Consider the following 9,460-nt stretch of genomic DNA (forward strand, 5'->3'; position numbering starts at 1 on the left):
GCTCAAAACGCGCCGTGGGACCTTTAGCTGCGCCTTCATGCACGCCAACCATTGACTTTGCATGTAAACTAGCTGCTCCTGCTGCCCCTGCTGCTTACGGTCTGAACGTAGCATTAGTCGTCGCATTATGTCGCTCCCACGTTCTGATGTTCCAGATGTTTTATCATCTCTTTCTGTTCTTGGTCGTATTGATAGTTCTTTAATACGAGTTATATTTTATCTCTTCAGAATGTTTCCTAGGTGATTAGGTTTAGTTTATTCTTTTGTCCATTTTGTATTATTGCCTGTTAGCTTTCTTCTCTGTGTCTCGCTCTGTTTGTCTCCTGTGTATTCTCCCAATTTGTTACCTAATAAACCTTAGACTTAGACAAACTTTAGAAATTTCGTTGCATACAGCTTACAACTACAGAAGAGGATTAAGGCCACTGGGAAAAAAAAGTTTACTGATTTTAAAATTTTATTTCAGTTTAGTATGGGAAAAAAGTCAGAATTCTGACTTTAATCTAAGAATTCTGACTTTTTTACTGTCAGAATTCTGAGAAAATAGTCTCAGAGATTAAAGTCAGAATTCTGAGAAAAAAAATCTCAGAGATTAAAGTCAGAATTCTGAGAAAAAAGTCAGAATTCTGAGAAAAAAGTCAGAATTCTGAGAAAAAAGTCTGAATTCTGAGATTAAAGTCAGAATTCAGACTTTTCTCCCATAATAAACTGAAATAAAATTTTTAAATCAGTTAACTTTCTTTTTTTTTTCAGTGTCCCTAATCCTCTTACGTATACAATAGTGTGATGATATTGCAGTTGGAAAAGATAAACATCTCCATTATAAAGTGCAGCAGTGATCAGAATGCAAACAATGTAGGAGAAAAAAACAAACCAGTTTAAAAATAATAATGCTAAAAGGCATTCATATGAGAGGGTTCAGTGCAGTGCAAAAAATAAACATGGTGCAAAATGCGTCAGAAACATTGAGTTATGTTCTGTTTAAAAGGATTATGAAAGTCCAGCAACATTTGTAGTGCAAAATGATGTGATACAGAGTCCAGTTTGGAGTTCAACTGTTGAACTTTCTGATGCCAGCAGGTAAAAAAAGCTGTTGCAGAACCTGCTGAACCTGCATCGAATGCTGCAAAGCCTCTTCCCAGAGGGCAGCAGGGAGCGCGAGGGGTCACTGATGATGTCACAGGCTCGGGACACGCAGCGCTGGGATGAAATGTCTTTAATGGAGATAAGAGGAGCCCCAATGATCCTCTCTGCTGTTATTACTACTCTTCTCACCTTCTTCCAGTCTGAGGCGCCTCACCTGTCCTCTCTCCATTGATCCTTTCGCTTTCTGCTCTCTCTTGTTCTCCATCCTTCCAGTGCTGACAGTCCCTCCTCTTTGTGCCAGACCCTGTAGGATTTTGTTTTTCTTATTCTGTCTTAGTAAATCATTCTAGCACATTTCTGTTCTTCTCCGTATTTGAGTTCTTTATACAAAAACATGACAAAGCTGGACCCAAAGAGCTGGAGGAAAAGCCTAAGAATCTTTCAGGGAATGTTTAGTCATGCAAGGTTTGTTTGGATCGATCAGAGTTTAAGCTTTATCCTGCATCTTTTGTCATTTAAGGTACAGGAGGTAAGATATGGAGTTATTATTGTGTTTTTATTAAATTGAAGAGAACTGGGAATCTAAAAAGGGAAAACATTGGATGTAAAATAAAAATATTGGAGAGAAGAAATTTTCACACTGATAGCAAATAGGGATGTTTGAGACTGAAGAAAAGGTTTTGGGAGAAGCTATTTGGCCATAGAATAAATCAAAGATAAAATGAAATTTGGAAAATGATTTCCAGGGGAAAAAGTTCTCACTGAAATAAATTTTTAACCTCAGATATTGCTTTGTTTTTTTATTATTTGTTTGTTGTTGTTTTTTGCAATCAGTGGAAACATTTTCTCTCAAAGTCTTTGCTCTCGATTCATGATTTTTCTCTTCATGTGAAAAATGGACGGGTCTGTGACGGGTCCGAATTTTTGAGAGAAAAAATGATCTTTTGTTTATTTTTTTTATGTCAAAATATTTTCTCTCAAAACCTTTTCTTTGTTCTCAGATAACATCAGTTTTTGTTAACAGTGTGAAAATGCTTTCTCTAATAAATGTATTTCACTTTCTAAATTATTTTCCCCTTTCAAATAGCAATTTTTCTTTTACTTAATAACAACGCAAAAATAACTCCATTGTAAAAAGGGCTGATTATCCTCTAACCACCACTTTCTGATCTGGAATCATACGGTTGGATGAAAATCAACCATGCCTGCCTCTGTCAGTGAGCCCCAGGGCAGCTGTGGCTACAATGCAGCTTACCACCATCAGGGTGTGCGTGAACGGGTGAGTGACTGTAGTGTAAAGTGCTTTTGTCCAGATTCCTGACTTGAAAAGATTACCTGAATCTTTGAGCTGAGGAGATCCCGCCTTCTCATCAAGCCAGGATATAAAAACAACACACCAGCATCACATAATGGCCCCTTAGTGGGGCTCTATACAGCTGAATGCCTGAATGCTGATGAAGATATCCAGCAGTTTGCTTCCTCTGCTGGAGAGAAGTTGATTTCATTCCCAAAGCTTGCAGATATGTTTGCCTTAGCAAGCAGATATTTAGAGTTCTGCACTTTTAAAAGGAGTACCACATTTCTTTTATAATCAGAAACAAACAAGTTTGTGGTGTTCAGGATCTGTCATATTTCCTCACTACCGTGTTTGTTTATCTGTTACTACACACAGCCAATGCATTGAACAAAGGTATTTTCCTCATCCATACCTTTGCTTCTACAGCTGACGCACTAAGTTAAGAATTAAAACTGTAAAAAAAAAAGAAAAAAAGAACCGGTATGAGAAGAGGGTGAGCAGCCTATTATTATCGACCCCTCCTTTATGATTTTACAGCCAGAGGAGGAGGAGTCTCTACCTGCACTCGTGTTTCTAGTCACTACCAACATCTTAGACTGCAAGAGGCAGCGTGTTAGAGTTGCTGGTAAGTACATTAAATGTTTCTGTTCTGTTCTATTTTATTTATTTATTTATTTTTACATTGGATATTGGGATACGGCTGAAAACTGTCTTGTTTTTATTATTTTGTACATACTTTAAAGCAATATGCCGGTGAAGATTCTCAGTCATCCAGGTCATATTCATTCCAAAAAAGGAAAATTAAAAACAATCCACTGGACTTTGTTTCCAAGTTTGAAGACGTTTTGCTTCCCATCCAGGAAGCTTTTTCAATTCAAAATTAATTCAACGCTATTCTTGACATTTTGAATTGAAAACTTCCTGGTTCCCAACCTTTTTTGACTTGTATACCCCTTTGGACATTTTGTCTTACCTCGAGTTTTCCTCTCATTTAAAAGTATTGATGACTGCCAAAGGTGGAACGTCCAATAACTAATTATAAAATAAAAAGTATTTTATTTAATCTCATTAAATTGAGCATTTAATTCTTAGACATTCTATTCTTTTAAACTCAAATGAAAAAAAAAAAAAGATAAATATCTTGCCCTTAAGCTAGTAAGGAATCAAAATAAATACAAAATAAAATCATATTATAGACCTGTATTTATATAACAGCAGCTCCTCTGGGTAACCCCCCTTTAATCACTTAAACTTGAGGAATTTGGAACAAAATACTGAACAAAAAATATAGTCAGACTCCCTCCATTTGTTTTACTTTGTTTTCAACATTCAAGACACCTGGGCTGCTTTGATGAGCTCAGATGTGGGAGAAAACAGCTGATTTCAGGCTTTTCTCTGCATCCGGTCTGGTCCTCTGCTTGGTTTTGATGCTGGTGAAGATTCTCAGTCATCCAGATCATAGTCTATCCATTCATTATCTGACACACTTGTCCCGAGTGGGGTCGCCAGGGGTGCTGGTGCCTATCTCCAGCAGTCAATGGGCGAGAGGCGGGGTACACCCTGGACAGGTCACCAATCCATCGCAGGGCAACATAGAGACACACAACAAATAACCATTCATGCACACAATCACAGTCATGTTTTTGGACTGTGGGAGGAAGCTGGAGTACCCGGAGAGAACCCACGCATGCTCAGGGAGAACATGCAAACTCCATGCAGAAAGACCCTGGGCCGGGAATCAAACCCAGAACCTTCCTGCTGCAAGGCCACTGAGCAGCCCCAGGTCATAGTCATTCCAAAAAAAGAAAATTAAAAAAAAAATCCACTAGACTCTGTTTCCAAGTTTGAAGAGGTTTTGCTTATTATCCAGGAAGGTTTTTCAATTAAAAAATGTCAGGAATAGCGTTTGAGGTTTTATACAGTAGCCCATCAAAACCTTGTTTTTGTTTAGAAAACATGCAAATTATAGAAAATTAGCTTGTTTTGATGTTTTGATGGGCTACTTGGTTTTGATGTGTGTCAAAGCTGAAGGAGAACTCAGACATATAAGGAAAACGTACTTTTTGGTTAAAAAACAAAACAAACAAAAAAACTTGTTTTATTATTTAGTTGAGTCCTCATAAAGTAGAACAGACCCCAGCTCTATTTTATTTTATTATCAGAGAAAAATGTTCATGTACCCCTTGCAGTGCACTCGTGGACTCCTAGGGGTACGCTTACCTCTGGTTGGGAATCACTGCTTTAAAGTATAAAAGACGTAATTCTGCAGTAGGTTCTGTGTTTACAGTGAAACATGTTTACCCTCAGGGCTTTGGAGAATGCAAATAGGTCTAATAAAACTCCTGTTTATTCTAAATATACTCTGTGAAAAACACATTTCTAATGCTATATGTAGTGTAAACATACTTTGTTGTTTTGTTGAATTGCTGGGATCCTTCAGCTGGACTGTCTGGTATGACAATCATCATGCTTCCATGCAATTAAAACCGGATGAGCAGGAAAACTGCATGAACAGGTTCTTTGGTAAAACATGTTAACAGACCTTAAGGAATGTGAAGAGTAAAAGTTAAAGAACATGTTCCGGAAATGGAAATCTTTCATCGAATTCCATAGAATAACTGCTGAAGTTGCAGCAATGGACAACTAGAAATTGAAATCCATCTTGAACTCATTTCCTCTTAAATCTATCAGGAAATGGAGCTGATCATCCAGGTATTATAGCTGATGAATACATGACACTACTTTCAGATTTTCTATTCTAAATTAAATGTCTTTTAACGGTAGATGCCAATGAGTGAAGCGCGGCCATTTGTTTAATGTGACTCATGGTCAGTCAGTTCCTATTATGATGAAAAGTGTTGGATCATTGTTCAGGATATGCAAACATGTTTGTATTAATTTATTTATTTACGTGTTGATCTAACTGAACACAGAAATGGTCTGAGGTTCAACAGAACTTCTAAGTTTTGCTTCAATTATCGCTCTATTAATAAATACTACATTTTAACCCTTTTTAGGGCACTCAGTGAAATACTTTGAAAATCCAAACTTCAAGCCAAGACTTTGTAAAATTTAAAAAATATGGATATTTAGATGACAAAAATGAATATCAATGTAAAAACAGGAAATGCCAACTTGCCTGAATATATTAAGAAACATAGCAAAAGTGCGTCTATAAGAAATTAATGAAAGAAACTCTGAGAATGAAAGGAACTCAATTTTTTGGTCCAACATAACCTTAGAGGCCTTAACGCTAATACTGGCACTTACATTTTTTAGTTTATAAATCTAAATGTAACTGTTAACTAGGCTTATTATCTTTTAAGTTTACTTTTTTGATTCACTTTTTACCTTTTTTTCTTGACTTTTTAACTTTTTGCCCTTTTTCTTGACTTTTTAATTATTTTTTTTAACCATTTTAACTTGACTTTTTAACTTTTTAATGAACGTTTTACCTTTTTTTCTTGACTTTTTAACTTTTTAATGAACTTTTTCCTTTTTTCTTGACTTTTTAATTAACTTTTTACCATTTTAACTTGACTTTTTAACTTTTTAATGAACATTTTACCTTTTTTTCTTGGCTTGTTAACATTTTTTTTCCCAACTTAATTTACAGTAGGTAATATATCATTCAAGGGCTCATCTAACTGCTCAAATGCCAAAATAACATGTCCAGTCATGTAGCAGTATCTTTGCTGAATTGCTGGATATAGATCTTTTGCTTCTGAACCTCACTGAGGAACGGGAGGAAAACCATTAGTAAGGGGTATGCAAGTGATCAAAAGCGGTAATTTGCTCTATAAAGGGTTAATACATCCCATTATAAAATACTGGGAGTGCTCCATGGAATGGAGGGGAAATAGTGAGAGCATTAATTTCATGATTTTTAGCATTTGAAGCAGAAGAAAAGCAGAACATTTTCTAAAACATATTTACCTTAAATTTCATCAAGCTTTAATTAATTCAATTCAGTTTATTTCTATAGTGCCAATTCACAACACACGTCATCTCAAGGCACTTTACAGTTCAACCAGATCATACAGCCAAATTGATTCAAAGTTTTCTATCTAAGGAAAACCAGTTGATTGCTTCGACTCATTGACTCGAATTCAATCCCTCACACTAAGCATGCTTGTAGCGACAGTGGAGAAGAAAAACTCCCTTTTAACAGGAAGAAACCTTCAGCAGAACCAGGCTCGGTGTGAGCGGCCATCTGCTGAGGCCGACTGGGGTTCAAGGAGACAGAAGCAGAGACACAAAAAGCAGCTGTAGAAACAGGACTATAGTGGAAAAACATTACGATCTCAGATTAGATTTACTCATGTAATTAGTTTCTAAATTATAACATTTAGACTTTTCTAATACTTTAAAAACATCTATTATTTGTTTGCTTGATATAGATACTAGAATTTACTCAAATATATAGAAATGTTGTAGGATTGCGCCACTCAGGGTGGCTGAATGTTGGAGTAGCTCTGCTGATTTAAATTTTGTTTCCTCTGTGAATCAAAGTTTTTCTACTGTTAGAAAAGTTGTTCTACTGTTAGTTGTATCTCTGGTTATTGATGCTGTGCAACTGAAAGGTTTTTTACTAATATCTTTTTTTTTTCCGTGATTAACTAAACTGTGCATTATGTTTACATTATATTTTACTCTCCTAAAACATAACCTCATTTCGTTGTTGTTGTTTCAAACGACTGGACTTTGTTTCCAAGTGTGAAGTCATTTAGCTTCCCAGGAAACTTTTTCAACTCAAAATGACATAATTAGCGTTGAGTTTGTTAGGTTTATTCTTTTATACATCATGTGCATTGTTACTTTGTTAGCCAGATAGAGAGAGTAGATGGCCTTCCTACACATTGTGGATGTCACTTTGCGTAAGTGGGTCATCTAAATAGGACAGCTTTTTGTCTTTTAAAGATACACAGGATATGGGCACATCTTGGAGCCGGACTGATAGAGGAGACGTATCTGTAATCCTTGGGCATGGATGGCATGTCAGTTACTGACAACTAAGCATCCACCTGGTGCAAAACATAGACTCATGAGCTATAAGAAGCAGAAGATGACGTTGTTCGGGGTTCAATCTTTGCCGGACGCTCGCGGACGTGATTTTTGGAGCCCACAGCTGTGCAAGCTCCAAGCATTTTCTCTGTCCTGTAATGACCTGATCTGGAATAAAATCTATTACTTTTTTACTCCTGTTTTTATAGTCCTCTTTTTATGGTTTTACCCAGTCTGAGTTAAGAGTAGTAAAGAACTTGCTCTCAGGAAAAGAACCGGTGGGGAAGCCCCGAGGCGCAACTGCCTTTTTAGGGGATATAACTTCCTCATTTAACAAGTGCAAAGCTTTATATAGCAGCTCAAAAACTTGTTTTGGCTTAGACAACAAGCAATTTGAACCATAAGAATGGTTCTGCCCCTTATTAATGGGAATAGTTTTGGGTGCTTTGTTCCCCTAAGGGGCGGACCCGTTCTTCTGGTTTAATTTGCATATTGTGGATTCTTTTTTAACTTCTTTGGAATGACTATGACCTGGATGACTGTGAATCTTCACCAGCATATCCCTTGTTGTTTGTGTTTTCAATTCAATCATACTTTACTGATCCCTTCCCGTCCAATCTGACAAACTCACACAGTAAGAAACAGACATTATACCTGCGCGTTGCTGTCGTAGAAAGGTGCTGCCCTTGCATTTAGAAAAACAGCAGAAAGGGATCACAATGGGTTGGGGTGAGGGAGGGGGGAAACAATCATGCCTCATACTTCATCCTTAGTAGGATACGGTTTGAGATTGCAAAAAAACTCAGCATAGAAGCAACACGGATACAAAACGATATCTTGCTGGATGAACGAATGGTGGAGGAGGATGAGAGGCACGTGTATGATATCTGAGCATGATCTGAGCATCAGTGTGTTTGCAAATTAAGTCCATCAAGCACCGTTCCTTGGTTTCATGTCCTTCAAAGGGAAGAGAGGAGGGCAGAGTGTCATGTTTATTTTCATCCCAGGAAGGTTGAGTAGATAAAGGCCTCTCAAGGCCAGAGGGGAGCTGAATTTCAGATAAACAGATTGTATGGGTCAGGCTGGCTGTTAAATCTTCCGGCCAGCCTTCAGTACACATGTATGGTCCACTCTGGTAAGATCCAAGCTTACATTTTTTCTCTAAGATTATACCATTTCCCCTTTGAGTGCAGAACCTGCAGCCAGCCTGCGATCCTGTGCAAGGATCACATCCAGTTTACGGTTTTGCTCCCTTAACATCTCAGTCTGAGTGTTGATAGCCCCGCAGATCCATCTTCTATCGTGGGCTGCGCTCTGAACTCGTTGGAGGAAGTGGTTGAAAGGAGTGTGCTGTCCAGCCTTAAATCCATCAAGGAAAACACCTTTCACCCGACTTGCACCAGACTGTAGAGGAGTTGACCAACTCCTTTAGTGAATGACCTTTATACCCTGTTTGTAAAAAGGAGCGCTACTGCATGGCATTCACCCCTGCTGCTATCACAGGTAACAATGCCACTGCACTATAACCTGGTGTAATAACACTGCAATAACATACTGTTTTTTTTGTTTTATTGAAAGGATCCCCATTAGCTACAGCTATGCTGCAGCTATTCTTGCTGGGGTCCTGAAAAAATATATACATTAAAAACAAAACCAAGAATACAACCAATATTTGAAAGAAAAAGAAAATACACAAACACATATACAAATACATATACAATATAAACACATATTAACGTTCATGCGGGCGTGATATATGACAAATATAAAACACATTCTACACTTACACCTGTAAACATACCTACACATATACATACATATTCGCACACATATATAAATATAAACATTCAGTTATATTATTTTGATAAATGCTGTTTTACATATAATTTGAATTTATTGACATTATTAGACTGTTTATCTATTTAACAAACCAGAAAACACACTTTATCTGCTACCACTTTACTGGACATAAGATACTGTATATAAAAGTCACCTTAAATCTCTACTAATTAACTTTTTAGCATATTGGGATTTTGGCCGATATTTTAAAACTCATGTAGCCGATAACCGATA

The 9,460-nt window shown here is 37.1% G+C and overlaps 1 protein-coding gene across 1 annotated transcript in view; it reads left to right on the forward strand.

The window, feature by feature from the left end:
• Positions 1-2,942: 2,942 nt before the first annotated feature.
• The window catches only part of LOC107101955 (regenerating islet-derived protein 4-like), a gene marked incomplete at its 3' end in the record, with an annotated part of 20,917 nt that continues 14,399 nt past the window's right edge, over positions 2,943-9,460 (forward strand). Inside the window, exon 1 of the mRNA XM_015401051.1 lies at positions 2,943-3,008. The remainder of the gene's footprint in view (positions 3,009-9,460) is intronic.

The sequence above is a fragment of the Cyprinodon variegatus genome, unplaced genomic scaffold (genome assembly GCF_000732505.1).
Source record: "Cyprinodon variegatus isolate N-32 unplaced genomic scaffold, C_variegatus-1.0 Scaffold1177, whole genome shotgun sequence".
Lineage (NCBI taxonomy): Eukaryota > Metazoa > Chordata > Actinopteri > Cyprinodontiformes > Cyprinodontidae > Cyprinodon > Cyprinodon variegatus.